This window comes from Canis lupus, chromosome 18, assembly GCF_003254725.2.
Source record: "Canis lupus dingo isolate Sandy chromosome 18, ASM325472v2, whole genome shotgun sequence".
Classification (NCBI taxonomy): Eukaryota; Metazoa; Chordata; class Mammalia; order Carnivora; family Canidae; genus Canis; species Canis lupus.
In genome coordinates this window covers 7,791,453-7,805,460 of record NC_064260.1, presented here as the reverse complement: position 1 = coordinate 7,805,460, position 14,008 = coordinate 7,791,453, and the positions used below count along the sequence as shown (strand labels likewise).

The 14,008-nt window shown below is 49.0% G+C and overlaps 1 protein-coding gene across 1 annotated transcript in view; it reads right to left on the bottom strand.

The window, feature by feature from the left end:
• Nucleotides 1-11,097, bottom strand: part of GLI3 (GLI family zinc finger 3) — a 270,176-nt gene extending 259,079 nt beyond the window's left edge. The window contains exon 1 of the mRNA XM_049096345.1: nucleotides 10,812-11,097. The gene's annotated coding sequence lies outside the window, so the exon portion shown is untranslated. The remainder of the gene's footprint in view (nucleotides 1-10,811) is intronic.
• Nucleotides 11,098-14,008: the final 2,911 nt, after the last annotated feature.

Genomic DNA, 14,008 nt, shown 5'->3' with positions numbered 1-14,008 from the left:
ATCCTGAGATGACCCAGTGACCAGGACAGTTCTGCGGTGTCTACAGTGTTAGTCACCACCGATTTAGCTACACATCTTTTCTTTTACATCCCGTATCTCTTTGAAAACTGACACTTTATACAAAAACTAACAGCTTTAACAGGAATATTTAACCAAAACACTCCATTCGCAACCATTTTGGATAAACAGGCATTTACTACCATTGTTTCCCTCAAAACCCACATACGGTTTTATTGGTCAAATTTGGATGGACTTTGCTAAGTTAAAGCTGCTCATGGAAACAAGCCAATGGACCAGAAAAAAGAAAAAGAGATGGGATCCCTTCCTGGCTAAGAAGTTTCAGGGAGCTAATTAACAGTAGTGAGGTGACAAGTCACCAAAGTTCCCTGACAAACTTGGGTTTTGTGGAGTTGTTGGTTTTTCCCCCAAGCAAAGGACTGTGTTTTAACAAAGCAATAAACCCTCCAAATACTCATCACCAGAGAGAGAGGCTCACGTGAGGAGAGGTAAAGCCCCAGGCACGGACTAAAATTGCACTAATTAATGGTTTTAGAGAATACTAATTCCTACCCCCTCCCCCTGTTCGAAATGGTTTTTTAAAAAACCGGGCCCTTGGTCACTCAAGAATCTATCCCCTTCTTGTATTTTGACAACTTATTTTTGGATCTCATTAGTTAGTAACTAATTATTTAAAAGTGTGGTTTATGCTTGGAACAGGGCTGTAAAAATGGCAACTTGCCAAGCTAAGACATCTGCTTCCTGTATATCCCTATAAATTATATCAGCTTATTTTACTGATAAAAACACAACTTTGTCCCTGTCAGTTAGAAAGGGGAGAGTTTTAACATTCTAGGCTCTCACACCTCATCAAAACTAGGCATGAAGAGTTAGCAGGCAAGGGCCTGTGCAGGCAGTTATCTTCACGGGACATGGAGCTGAGTTTAGAAACTCAGTCCTGATTTGATACATGAAGGCGACAGGTACAGAAGTGACCAGGAAAGATTCCTCATGGAATCTTAAAACACACACACAACCACAACAGGGGCCCACCGTACTATTTTTAAAACCTGGAATTTCTTAAGTGATCAAGCCTAATGTATTTAGAACATAAGTTGCACGGAAAACTTTTCAGTTCTGCTTCACTTCAAAGATTTTTCTCTGAGGAAAACATGCCACTGGTTTTTAGATATGAATGAAAGGTGACTTTCCTCCACCCCCGACCTCAGTTCCTCTTCTTAGAACTCCACACTGTTCCTCAGCCCCTTCCACCACTTGCAACACCACATGCAAGATTTGTCGGCAAGGCCCTTGCCTTTTGAAAAATATATTTATATATTTGTAGCTGATATTGGGAGTTCCAGCAGCTTGAGTATGGGGGGGGGGGGGTAGGGGGGATGCAACCAAGGCCAAGTCTCCTCGTGCAGACCTGCTAAAGCTTGAAGCTGCATAGGTAAATGGAAGGGTAAAAATTGCTTCCTGAAAGCACTCATCGCTTTTCCCCCCATCCCCGCAACTGTCCCAGAACCTTTTTTGCAATTTTCCGGAGGCCTAAACCGGGGGCACAATTAATTCCAGATCTTATGTTAAACCTAACCCTTCGCCCACTAGCAACCTGCCTGCAGGTGGGTCCTCTCCTCGCTGCATTCTAAATCTGCGCTTGCATCAACCTCCTACAGAAGAAAGCATCTGAAGCTTGCAGGAGCCCCTCGACCAAGCCCAAGCGAAGGCTAAAGAATCCAACAGATCCGGGGATCCCTGTTTGGCCCAGCGGTGTAGCGCCTGCTTTCGGCCCAGCGGTGTAGCGCCTGCTTTCGGCCCAGGGCGTGACCCCGGGGTCCCGGGATCGAGTCCCACGTTGGGCTCCGTGCATGCAGCCTGCTTCTCCCTCTGCCTGTGTTTCTGCCTCTCTCTCTCTCTCTCTCTAATGAATAAAATCTTAAAAAAAAAAAAGAATCCAACAGATGCAATCTGACAGTCCTTGCAGGGGGCACCTAGGTTTGGGAGCGCACTGTCACCCAGAAAGCCTCAAGCGGCCCTAGCATTTTAGAAATGCAATGGAAAAAAAAAAAAAAAAAACAGACCAAACCGCATGGAACTTTCATCCCTGCAAAGCCGAGTCCCCATTGTTGTCAGAGTTCTGCAGGCTGCGGGCCTCGCGTCCCCGGGGCGACCTCCCGCGCCCTCCGCGCACCCGAGGCACCGGCCAGCCCTGCTCCCGGTTCATCCTTTGTGAACCGCTAAGAGTCGGGGCGTCGGGGCGCGCGGTGCAGCCGCCCCCGAGGTCACCGTGGTCGGCGCAGGCAGCCGTCCCCCCAGCGGGCCCCGGGCGGTGCCGCAGCCCCGCTCTCCTGCACAGCTGCTCCCCCAGCTGACCCGGGGCGGTGCAACCTTCCAGGTACTCCGCAGCGCACCCCCCCACCCCGGTGTGCCTCGCGGTAATAAAACCTTGGGGGAGCCCCGGAGGCCTTCGCGGAGCCGATGGGGGTGGGCTCCACTCAGCACGCTTCTAACTCCCCGCCCGTGAACCTGGCCCCCAAACGTCGCTCCTCCACCAGCCGCCCTAAGTGGATTCAGGTGTCGCGAATGGTTAAGGGGCAGACACATCTCCTTGTCTCTCAGGGAGGGAGGTGCTCCGTGGAGTTCCAAAGTTCAACCGTGAGGCTTTACGTAGTAAATAGCATGAAAGAAAAAAAAAAAAAATCGACGGTTCTGGGAACACGTGCAAAAACTCAGCCTTTCCCCTGGCAGGTCTCTCTGCAGTGAAACCTGGGATCCACAGACAAACAGGGTTTCTTCAACACTTAAAACCGTTCAAATCATTTCAAGAAAGCACCAGTGCTAAAGCCAGCAGGTCAGATGTTTGAACTGTATACAGCGACCTTCTAATCTAAGGTGAAATGAAACAGTAGTTATAAACTGATAATGCATCCTTTGTGAACGGCAGATTAATTTATTTCCCTAATCCAGTTGGTTTATTTTTAAGTTGCCTGAACCTGGGCAGTAATTCTCTTCCATTTTTTTTCCCCTTAATGCATGTAAAGATGCAAAAAAAAAAAAAAAAAAACCTAAGTTAAAAGCTTGATTTGGGAACCTGATGCGTTTCTGATAGGCTGAAACAGCTCCTGCCAATGAGGGAGCAGAGAGAAGGCATTCCAGTAGGCAGAGCGGTGCTTTTAACAGCACCGTGATTAGGCCTTAAGTGAGAAATTATTCTGTGCAGCTCAGGGAACTATTGCTCAAGTGGAATAAGGCTTTCCTCCAGAGAAATTACATTTACTTACACCTGCCTGTATATTTATAAGCTGAATGATCTCCCTAATGTGCTCAGGTTTTAAAAAGCCAGAAAGGAACCAGCCTGTGTGAGGATTTCTGAGGGGGTCTCCCCTGTATCACTGAGGAGTGACATTTCTCTCACACTCTATTACCAGTAGATTTGCTGCTGCTTCAAGATGCTACCCTTGGAGCAAACGTTTAGGCAAAATTCCTATTAAATAGCTATACCTTCCTGTTAGCATTAAAACTCAGTTTCCAATGAAAACGAATCATTTGGGAAGTGAAAAAAAGAAATCAAGAAGCACCCACGAATGCGGATTGTAACTTTAGATCAATTCTGGAAGTCAAAAAAAGTCTGGGTGTCAACAAGCAAAATCTAGGGAATTTAGAACGTTTCAGTGGGTTTCATAGAAACACATTATAGAAACCCTCTTGCAGGTTTGTAGCGTGGCTGTTTCCTTGGGCTCCAACTTGCTTTCTGAACTTCAAATCCATTACATATGCAGAACCTGTGACCCTCCAACCATTTCTTTTTCTTTCCTCACTCTTCCCTGTCTGCACTGCTTTCTTTTCCTGCAAGAAAAGAAGCTCTACTTCATAAGTTCTTAATGAAATCTTCATGAATTTTTAATTACGGTATTTTTAAATGTACGATTATTTTACCTTTCTGCATGATTTGACTTTTTCCTTAATTAGGAAAACCTAAAACATGGACTGCAAATGAGCAAGCCCCTATGTGTTCAAGTTGCTACACGTGGTCTCTGGTAGCCTAGAGGGTTCCCCAAACCTGCTGGCTATTGTTTTCAGCCTTCCTTCCCTACACTTCAGGGACTCCTAACCTCAGAAGAGCAGTATTCATGATAGACATCCCAAAATGGAATTACTCTAAAAAGGAATGGAATTACTCTAAGGGGAAATAACTGCCTGGCTATGGATTAAGTGAATTTGGCTTTAGTAAATTAATGACATCTCAACTTTTAAGAAACCCACTTATTTAACTTCAACCACTGAAAAGCTTTTTTGACATGAAGTAATCACTGCTATTATGGTTAAAATCGCAAATGTCATTTTGTGTGCCAGTTTTACTTTTCTGTCTTCCATATTTAAAACAAAAGATCACCAGCTACTCTGACTTTCTCTGCTGCCAGGAGGACTTTACAAGAAACATTCCAGGGGAGTATAAAGTAGTATTTAATATTTGTTACCGTTTCTGAGTTTTGCAAAACTGTGAAAAGCCATCCACTATACTTTGGTTAGGCTTTGCAGGAAGCAGGTGCCGTTAACAATGAGTAAGAATGCAGAGCAAGCTGGCACCCCCACTTTCTGTGTGGGTTTGCTGGAGACAGACCATCCTCAGACACAAAATGGGATCTATAAGTCAGAGATCAGCCTATAGATCAGCCAAGCTCATGAAAACGGTGTTTCCCTTAAACCCACATAGATCACAAAAACATCATATCTGATCCAAGGTGTTCCCTGTCTCACTTCCCTGAGATTTATGGGAATTAAAAATTTTCGCACATTTTTGGAAGAAAAAAGAGTCCTAAATTTAAAAATTATTCCTAAATTTAAAAATTATTACTTAACATAACTTTTGGTTCCTAAGATCATGGATGTTTCTACAATTAAGCTTAAGAGTGCATGTCCTCTGAATAGTAATTTGCTTTTAAGCCACCACAAATACTAGACCAGTAATACCTGTTAGGTGTCAAAATCACCTAGAGCTATCCCAAAGGGACTTAATGTATTTTTTGTTTGTGTGTGATGTGTTCATCATGCTTTTAGCATCCCAATTTTTTAAGCTTTTGATTCCTGACTCTTAACTGCAATTTTAAAAGCAAATTTTCAAAAAACATTAAGGATTGTCAATTAAGTCTTATTCAGTACAAATCATTTCCTGGTCCACTGAGCCTATAAACTTTGCTGATTCACAGACTGAATTCTTCAGCTTATCATTCGCGTGTGCACCCCCGCACCCCCAATCATGTACAAAACTGCCAATGCAAACTGTACCAAACCGCACCCCCCCCCACCCCCCACCAGTAATGCTTGGGTATGGAATTGCATTTGAACATCCACAGTTCAAACAGCAGATGCTGTTCTGAGGTGCATGACCTGGTCCACACTTCTGGCCACTCCATTCACGTTTCTGTTCCTCTGAGTTCATTAAGGCTTCATTCTTAGGAGGCTGGCTGAAGTTTCTCTACACACAGGTAACTCTCGAGACTGAATTATTCTTTTTAAAAATATCACAGAATGAAATCAATAATATGGTTTAACCATCTCATGCCTTCATTACTGCAATTTGAGAGTTAGCTTGCATCCAAATTGTGAGTATGCAGTCCCTTGCTGTAAAAAACCAACAGTTTATAATGTAAAGCACTCTGGAATATGGTTAGGTATTTTATGCAATCTTCAAAAAAAGTCAAAGTAGCCAAAGCTAAAAATGTGCAAATGAAAATAAGCAAGGAAGAGCCCACACTGTAGTCTGAAGGTATCCCACCAGAGATTTAAATGAAATTACATTTGTCTCCCACTATTTAATTTTATGGCATAAAAATTACTCAAATAAATACAATCAAATGCTTACATTTAAAACATACTCCTTTCTCAGTCTCTCTCTCTCTCTCATACACACATACTGTTGCCCCCTCCCATCAAAAAAAGAAAAAGAAAAGAAAAGAAAAGCCCCAAAGCTGTTTCAGGCCAGCAATCAATCCAATTTACTGCAGGTACAATTTATATGTACAGTACATGCCACAACAAAACCACAGTATGATGCCAACAGGGCCCTTAAGAAAGTTCTCCCCTAAATCTCTGGAAAGAAGCTTTAAAAGAAAGCAAGGATTACAGTCAGCTAGAAGGTAGGGAGGGGACTTACCTCAAACCCAGCCAAGCGGAAATCAGAGCAGTAATTCTACAAGTCGACAGAGTACACTTTCAAAGCTCTAATGGTGTGAAGAAGTGCCGGGCAGCATGGCCTGAAGGCAGCACTAATACAGTGATGACTAATGGTGGGGCCAGGGCAGACAATGAATTTGAGGCTTGAAAACTAACAGGAACCATGCAGTACTTTGACAAATGGGCTTTCACAATTTCATTCATTGAATAACCTTTAAGCACAAAATTGGCTGAGTTCTCTTGGGAATTATATGACATGTTGTTGGACGATGATGTAAGTATTTTCTTTTGTAATTATGACTCTTATGCAAAATGCAAAAGCACCATCTATGAGGACACAACTATAGATACTACACATGCAGATGTGGCGCCTCAACACAATATTGCCTTTCAGGAGGGGGCTGGAATGTTCCAATGCCACCTTATTAACTATGTAATGGCTTGTTCATTCAGTTTCTTTAGAGAGCCATAGATTTTCTGGGACATTCTGTCCGGTTGAAATATACACACACAGAACAAAAAACACTTTCACGTTTTAAAAAAAAAAAAAAAAAAAAAAAACACCCTCACAGTGGACCTGAGTAACCAAGAAGTGTGGCGCTAAAATATAGTACATTTCGAATTACAAGTGGAAAAAGTCTAATTTTAAGAGGCAAGGCAAAGGAAAAAGTGCCTTAGAACAATTGAGACACCACGTGAAGTTTGCACTTAGGCTCACGTTTAACATCCCATCTCTTTCAAAGGGCTCTCTCCCTTCCCTCTTCCCTGCCTAACGAGTCCTTCAATTTACAAATGATAATTTGGGCAATTTTTAAAGAGCGAAATGAAATATCTAAAGTGTCTCTAAATTAACAGCACCACTTACTCCAGACAGCATTGCCTTTAGCAGCTCCTAAAAACTTAAGAAAAGGATCTTAAAACAGGAAGCTTAGTGAGCTCATAAAACTGTTGTTGGAGCCAGGAACACATAGCATATTTAATCTGCAAACTGTGGGAGTCTACAGTGATTTCAGCAAGATCTGAGGCATGCCCTCAAGGTTTGCTGGGATCTGGGATTAGGGGGTTGATAAGAACCTCTACTGCCCATGGACATGTTTTTCTTCTGCAGTTAAACACAAATGCATAGAGACGTTTGACTGCTGCTTGGCGTTACTGCTCAAGTTATATAAAAGCTTTGCAGCTCCTTTTGCTGTCAATATATCAAAGTTTAAAAAAAATCATCAAAGTGTGAAATTTCATTTAAAGTCTTCGCCAGTCTACAGCTCTATTTCACAGGCCCATCACATAAAAGTAAAGATGAAAAATACCCTGAAAGTACTTGAAAAAGTTTGCAGCAGTACCCCTGCCCTGTTGTTGTTTATTCTGTCTCCCTTTATTTGCTTTGAAACTCCAACAAATCAATTTTCATCTGGAAAAATGACATGAAGTGAAGGGCAGCCTCCCCTACTAGCCTTTAATGAAAAGACAACCTGAAGTCATTATCAGAGTGGAATATTTTGCTTAACAAATTAAATTTATACACACACACACACACACACAAACACACATTTCCTCTCTAGTCATTTCAGCATTGTGATTGCTCCTCATGATATAAGTTGGCAGAAAATTTCTTGAATCTTCCAAAACAAGTCAGACCGACTATGGAATATGAATGCCAGCAAAACTAAAACCTCCTTCAAAGGACTCTTTAGCTGGGGATTTACAACAATTGCATAAAGAAGAAAAGTCTGACTTTTAAGATAATCTACTATAGTCTAAAAGCATTAACATTCCATTGCTAAGGTTTTCTTGAGGATTTCATGACTCAGTGATTCACTTTTCCTTCAAGACTGGTTTTTCTTAGCATATTACCGTCTCCATATAAGTTGAGTGCATGGAACAATGATCATTAAATTGTTTCCTTTCCTAAACTCCCAAACCCTAGCCTCAAAAAAAAGGGCGGGGGGGGGGGGGGGGCAGGGGGAGCGAGAAGGGGGAACCTCAGCAAACAGGATACCTTACATCCAGGGAAGGACCTAAGCACAGAGGAAGTCTGAAACCCTTGCAGCATGCAGGTAATTAAGAAAAGGGTCCAAGAAACAAAGGAAAGTCCAACTTTTAGGCTCAGGCATCAAATTGATAAATTAATGACTCTTTCATTAAATAAGTAATGAAATAATTCAACAGAGCCATTTTTCATCAGTACTGGATTTTCTCATTTCTGTCTATAGTCCTTTGCAAATTAGGCATACAGTGCAAGAGTGTTTGGATCAGGGCTCGATCAAGGAATACACGCACGTCAAAGGTACTGGGAAATGGTGGGTATCTAAGCTGGACCAACTAGCCTATGAATAATAACGCAGTCTATACCTTGTAAAGTGCTTCTGCATGTGTGAAATTTCACTAGACACCTCTCACATTGGACTCATTCAGGCATCTTAAACCAAAGCTTCCCGAGGCTGACTTTAAGAATTATATACCCTGAAAGGATCTCCCCTTAGGCAGGGAGTTTCTAATTAAATAGCTTTTAGTATAAAATAAACCCTCTTCTCCCCGTGAGTATGCTATTACAACTAATTTAAATGTTATTTCATGTTTGTTTTAGGTCTGACTATAGTCTAACTGGCCAAAGTGTTCGTGTACCACGTTATTAAGACCAATATTTCCTAACATAAACAAATTCTTTAGATACTTCACACAGTTTACATTGTTAAGACCAATCACCATGGCTTTAATACAGCCCCTCGACTGAACCGGTGTTCTGCTTTAGGAAAAATGAAGAGATTTTGAGGTTGTTTCACTACTTTAAAACATAGCATTTTCTGCCTTCAAAATAATCTTGACACATGTAATTAAGAAACTGTCAGGCTATTATTAATTTTTAATTTAAAACCTAAATGAAATAATTACAGGAATCCATCAATAAGGCACCTATTCAAATTACAGAACAATTACATAAATACTCAAAATTAATACTTTAGGCCAATTCTTGAAGATTTCAGCCTATAATGTGCTAAGACATCAAACAACGTAAAAAGTGTAACATGGAAACGATGAATAGTTCCTGCCTGAAATGAGATCATTTCAGTTGGCCGCGGCGGAGGCCCCCCACCAGCCATGCCCAACGCACTCAAGCTGGAACTCTTTTCAAAAGTTAATTTATTTCCACCAGGCACACATCTCAGGGATCTCAAAAACGGCCTCATCCAAATTTTGTACAAAATCACATTTTGGTGTGTGTGTGGTGGGGGGGGCGGGGGGGCTCCTTATTGTGAATTTCCAGAGGAGTGCTCTAGAGAGACCAGCTGGGGACAAGGAGAGGAAAAGGAGGGCAGAAGGTGGTTTTTTGGAGAACTAATAATACCAGTGCAGCTAGTGGCACTGCCCAGGTCTTCGCACAGCGGCCGGCCCTGCAGACCTCTGACTAAAGGGCTCTTTTACTTGGAGATGCGGACAGTCCATCATTTCAAACCGAAATGGCAGCTGGAAAATGTGGAACAGCTGGCAGAGAGCTGGGAGAAAATGTTTTACATAAATATATGTACATATAAACTGGCAGAGGGCCACAAGCACTGTACCCAAGGCCAGCAGCATCTACGCGGGGTAGGAGAAGTCGGGGCAGCAGGAATAGTGAGGACGCTGCCTCCTGCATCCTCTCAGTACGCGGGGTCAGCGGGGGCCGCCCGGGGCCAGCCCCCCACCCCCACCCCCACCCCCACCCCCACCCCCACGCCCGGGCCCCTCCTCGGGGGGCGGGGGGGCACCTCCTGCAGGAGCTGCAGGACCCACGACCCGAGCACAAAGTTCAGGGAAGGATACGAGGCTCGGCTGTGCACTGGCGCTTCGGCATCTGGCAATCTGCTTAAAAGTCGCTTCACAAACTCTCCAAGTTTGGGGTAAATATTTATTCCCTCTCGACTTCCTCCCGCCCGTTTTCCCCTCTGCAACTCCAGAAAGTAAGTGTCCCCTGCGGAGCGGTCCCTGCCCACTCTGCTCTGCAGACGCGCGGCCTGGCGAACCGCCGGGACCGGGCCACGGTGCCCCGCGCCCCCGCGCGCCCTCCCTGCAGCTCCTAACGCCTTTTAGTGCTTTTGTTTTCTATTGGCTTTTCTTTCTCTTTTCTTTTTTGCGCTGTGCCTGGAAAGGGAAAGAAATCAAAGCCTCCCAACCCCTGCCCCGACGGCCCAACTTTCACTTTGCCCCTCGGCATCCGCGCCCCGCACCCCCGCCCTCCCGAGGCCGCGCGGGCTGCGTGCGGACCCGGCTCCCCGGCCCGAGGGGGGCGGCGCGGGGCGCGGGGGGCGCGGGGGCGCGGGGGCGCGGGGGGCCGCCGCCGCCGCCGCCAACTTCGTCCCCCTGCGGGACGGGAGGTCCTCGGGTCCGTCTGAGGCGCGCCGCCGCGGGCCGCCTCGGGCGCTGGGCACAGGGGCGCCCCGAGGAGGAGGAGGAGGAGGAGGAGGGGGAGGAGGAGGGAGGGCTCGCTGCGACGCCGCCCGGGGGCTCTCCCGAAGTGGGCGCCTCTGACAGCCGTGCGCAGCTCCTCCCGGCCCCCGCGCTCGGGGACCCCCTCTGCACCCGGAGGCGGGGGCGGGCGCGGCCGCAGGAGCGGGCTGCAGGGTGCCCGGCCCGCGAGACAAAGAACTTCGGGCGGGACGTACCTGCGGCGGCGGCGGCTGTCAAGTCCCCGAACTTCCCATAGACCCGCGTCCCGGGCGCGGGGCGGGCGGCTCCGGGCTCCGCGCGGCCGCGGGCGGCTCGGGCTACGGCGAGCGGCGGGCCCGGGCGCGGGGTGCGCCCTCGGCGGGCATGGTGCGGCGCGGGCGGCCGCGGGGCGCGCGGGGCGGGCGGGCCGGGCCGGCGGGGCTGCGCGAGGGCGAGTGTGCGAGCGCGCCGGGGCCGGTGGCGCTGCCCCTGCCCGCTCCCGCCCGCTCGTGCAGCTCCGGCATCGGTTTCAGGGACCGTGTAATCCGATCCCTTCTGACTCACAGGCCCTGAGTGACAGTTGTGATTCGGCTCACCCGCGGGGGGGGGGGGCGGGGAGCGCGCCAGCCGGCCCCCGCGCGGTCCCCTCCCCGCGTCCAATCCCCTCTCGGGAACCGGGTCCCATCCCGGCCGCGCCGCCCGCGCCGGCGGAGGCGCCCCCCGCCCGACCCCGCGCCGGGCGCTACTCACGGGCTGGAAAAGTTGTCCCTCGGCTCCGCTCCCCTCCCTGGCGCTCCCTCCTTCCCTCTGCTCCTCCGCTTCCTCCTCCTCCTCCTCCTCCTCCTCCTCCTCCCCGCGCTCCTCCTCCCCCAAGTTTTAACAGAAGTTGCCGGACTCTCCCCCGCGCGCCCTCCTCCCCCCTCCTCCCTGCCCCCCCCTCCTCCTCCTCCTCCTCCTCCTCCTTCCCCTCCTCCTCCCCTCCTCCTCCCTCCCGCTCCCCCGCCCCCGCCCCGTCCCTCCTCCCGCGGCCACTCGCCGGCGCGGTGGGGACGCGCGGAGCAGCAGGACGCCCGCCGCCGCGGGGGGCGAAGTTGGGAAAACTTGCAGCGCTGCTCGCCTTACTTTTGCGTCCTCGCTCCTTCCAGGCCGCCGGGGCCCGCGCTTCCCCGCCCGCCGGGGCCCCGCGCCCGGGAGCCGGTCCCAGGCGCGCCGCGGGCGGCGAGGAGGCGGCGAGGGGGCGGCGCGCCGCAGGCCGGGGTCGGGGGGCTGGGGAGCCCGGGCGCCCCGGGCCACGCGCGCGCCTCCGCGCCTCCCCGCCTCCCCCGCCCCTCCCGGGTCCTCCCTCAGCCCTAGTCCTGCCCGCTCCTCCTCTTCCCCCTCCTTGACCCCGCGCCCGCTCGGCGCGCCGAGGCCCCACCCACCCGGCGAGGGGAAGGGGGCCCGGGCGTGATGTCACCGCCGCGCTCCCCGCGCCCCGCCCGCGCCCCCGGCTCGCGCGCCCAGTGTGGGCTCCCCTTTCCCCGCCCGAGGCCTCCCGATCGCACCCCTCGGGCGCCTCCCCTGCTCCCCCCGCGTTTCCCCAGGCCGCCCCTGCAGCGCGCCTGCTCGCCGGGGGGATGCTTCGGAAGTTCAGGGTTTGCCTCTGCAGCGGGGCTCCTCCGCCTCGGGGCCCGGCCGGGGAAGCGGCCACTCCCGCTCACCCACGGCCCAGCCCGCGGCCCCCGAGGGCCACTCCGTAAAGGACACAAAAACAAAGACCCCGTGGCTTTGCAGCCGGGGCTGCAACGTGGTGCCTTCCCCTGAGCCTCGGAGTGTCTCTGTCCCAGATTTACTCGCGGCGGCCCGAGCTGCTGAAAATTAGCTTCTCTCCTTCCCCAACCGGGCAGCCCGCGGTGATCCTCCGTTCCCTTTGAACGCACCCAACCTGGACCTGTGGCGGAAGAAAAGGGATTGGGGGGGGGGGGGGGGTTGGTGGCGGTGGTAGAGACAGATGAAAAAAAGGAAAGCAAAACCCTGTGACATTCCCGAATCCATTCTTCTGGGGTAAGGGAGAGCCTAACCCACCCACCAGCCGCCAGCCATGCAGGGAGCTGAGGGTGCACTTGTATTGACTCGCTGAGCTTCTTGACTGAAGGAAGAACGTGGGTGGATGAATGATTAGCTATTATGATGTGAAGAGCATTTTGAGATTCAAATGCTTCACTGGAGGGTTTTTTTTTTTCTTTTCTTTTTTTTTAAGGAAAGTGATGGTGGTATTCACTATTTGTTTCCTGAGACTTGTTGCTTATCTCAAAGACAAGAGGGAAGCAGACCCTGACTTCAGCTTTTCTGGTGGGAGCTGGAGGTACAGTGGGTCTGAAGGTCCTTTTTAGCTATTTAAGATTTCTCTCTCTCTCCACCTTAGCACTCCTAAGTAAATAAATCAATAAGCCGCCACCTACTCCTCCCACACGGAGCAGGGCTCTCAGGATACCTGGCTGGTGGTCCTGGCTTCCCCTCACTAACTGGCCTCAGGCCCAGGCCCCCAGGCCGGGGACCATTCTCTGAGCCTCTGTGGGCTCCGAGTCCATCTGTGGGTTGATGATAGGAAAACCGGGCCACATACCTCCCAGGATGTGTGTGGGTTTGCAATGAGATAATGCATGTGAAAGTATAAAGGGACACAAATGTGTAAGAAGTATTATCATCCTTTTGCAATTGCAGAGGACTGCAAGCTACTCTTTCCCATATATACTCCTCCAGCATCAGTCACAATTTTTTTTTTTTTTTTTTTTTTGGTATTCAAGTACTGCCTATGCCTCAATGACATGAATGCAAATAATAAAACCCGATAGCCTCTTCTGTTCACCCACTGGCAAAAAATAAATAAAAAGAAGAGAGACAGCCAATAAATCAACAACTTGAATAAACTAGAGATTTTGACTTTTACTTAACACAGTCTTCTAGCACATTTTGGATCATGAAGATCTCGATTCTCAGTTTTTTCAAAGACAAGAACAAAGAAAAGGCAGCTCATCTTTACTCTTAGGCCCATCAGAACAGTGAAAAGCAAAAGGGAAAGAAGATGCTGGCGTCTCCTGCGGGTCCCCGCTTCTTCACCTGAGATTCTTGGTGGAGACACTACTCTGCTGTCGCGGTGGCATTTTGCAAAATGGTGGGGCAAAGAAAACAGAAAAAAAAAAACGAGGTTTGCCTTCCTGTGAGTTAAATAATGCCATAATGCTGTGACTTTCTATTTTAACACCAGAACTTTTTCCAAATGACATCTTCTATGGAATCCTAAGGTATAAAAAAAAAAGTGGGGGGTAGCTCCCATCGTATTTGGGATGATGGGGTCTCAGAGCCCAGCCCTTTCTCTTGTCACCCACCCCTTTTCTGCAGTGGCACCTAAGACGTCTTGAAAATCCCCAAGTCATGCTGGAAACATTGGAAC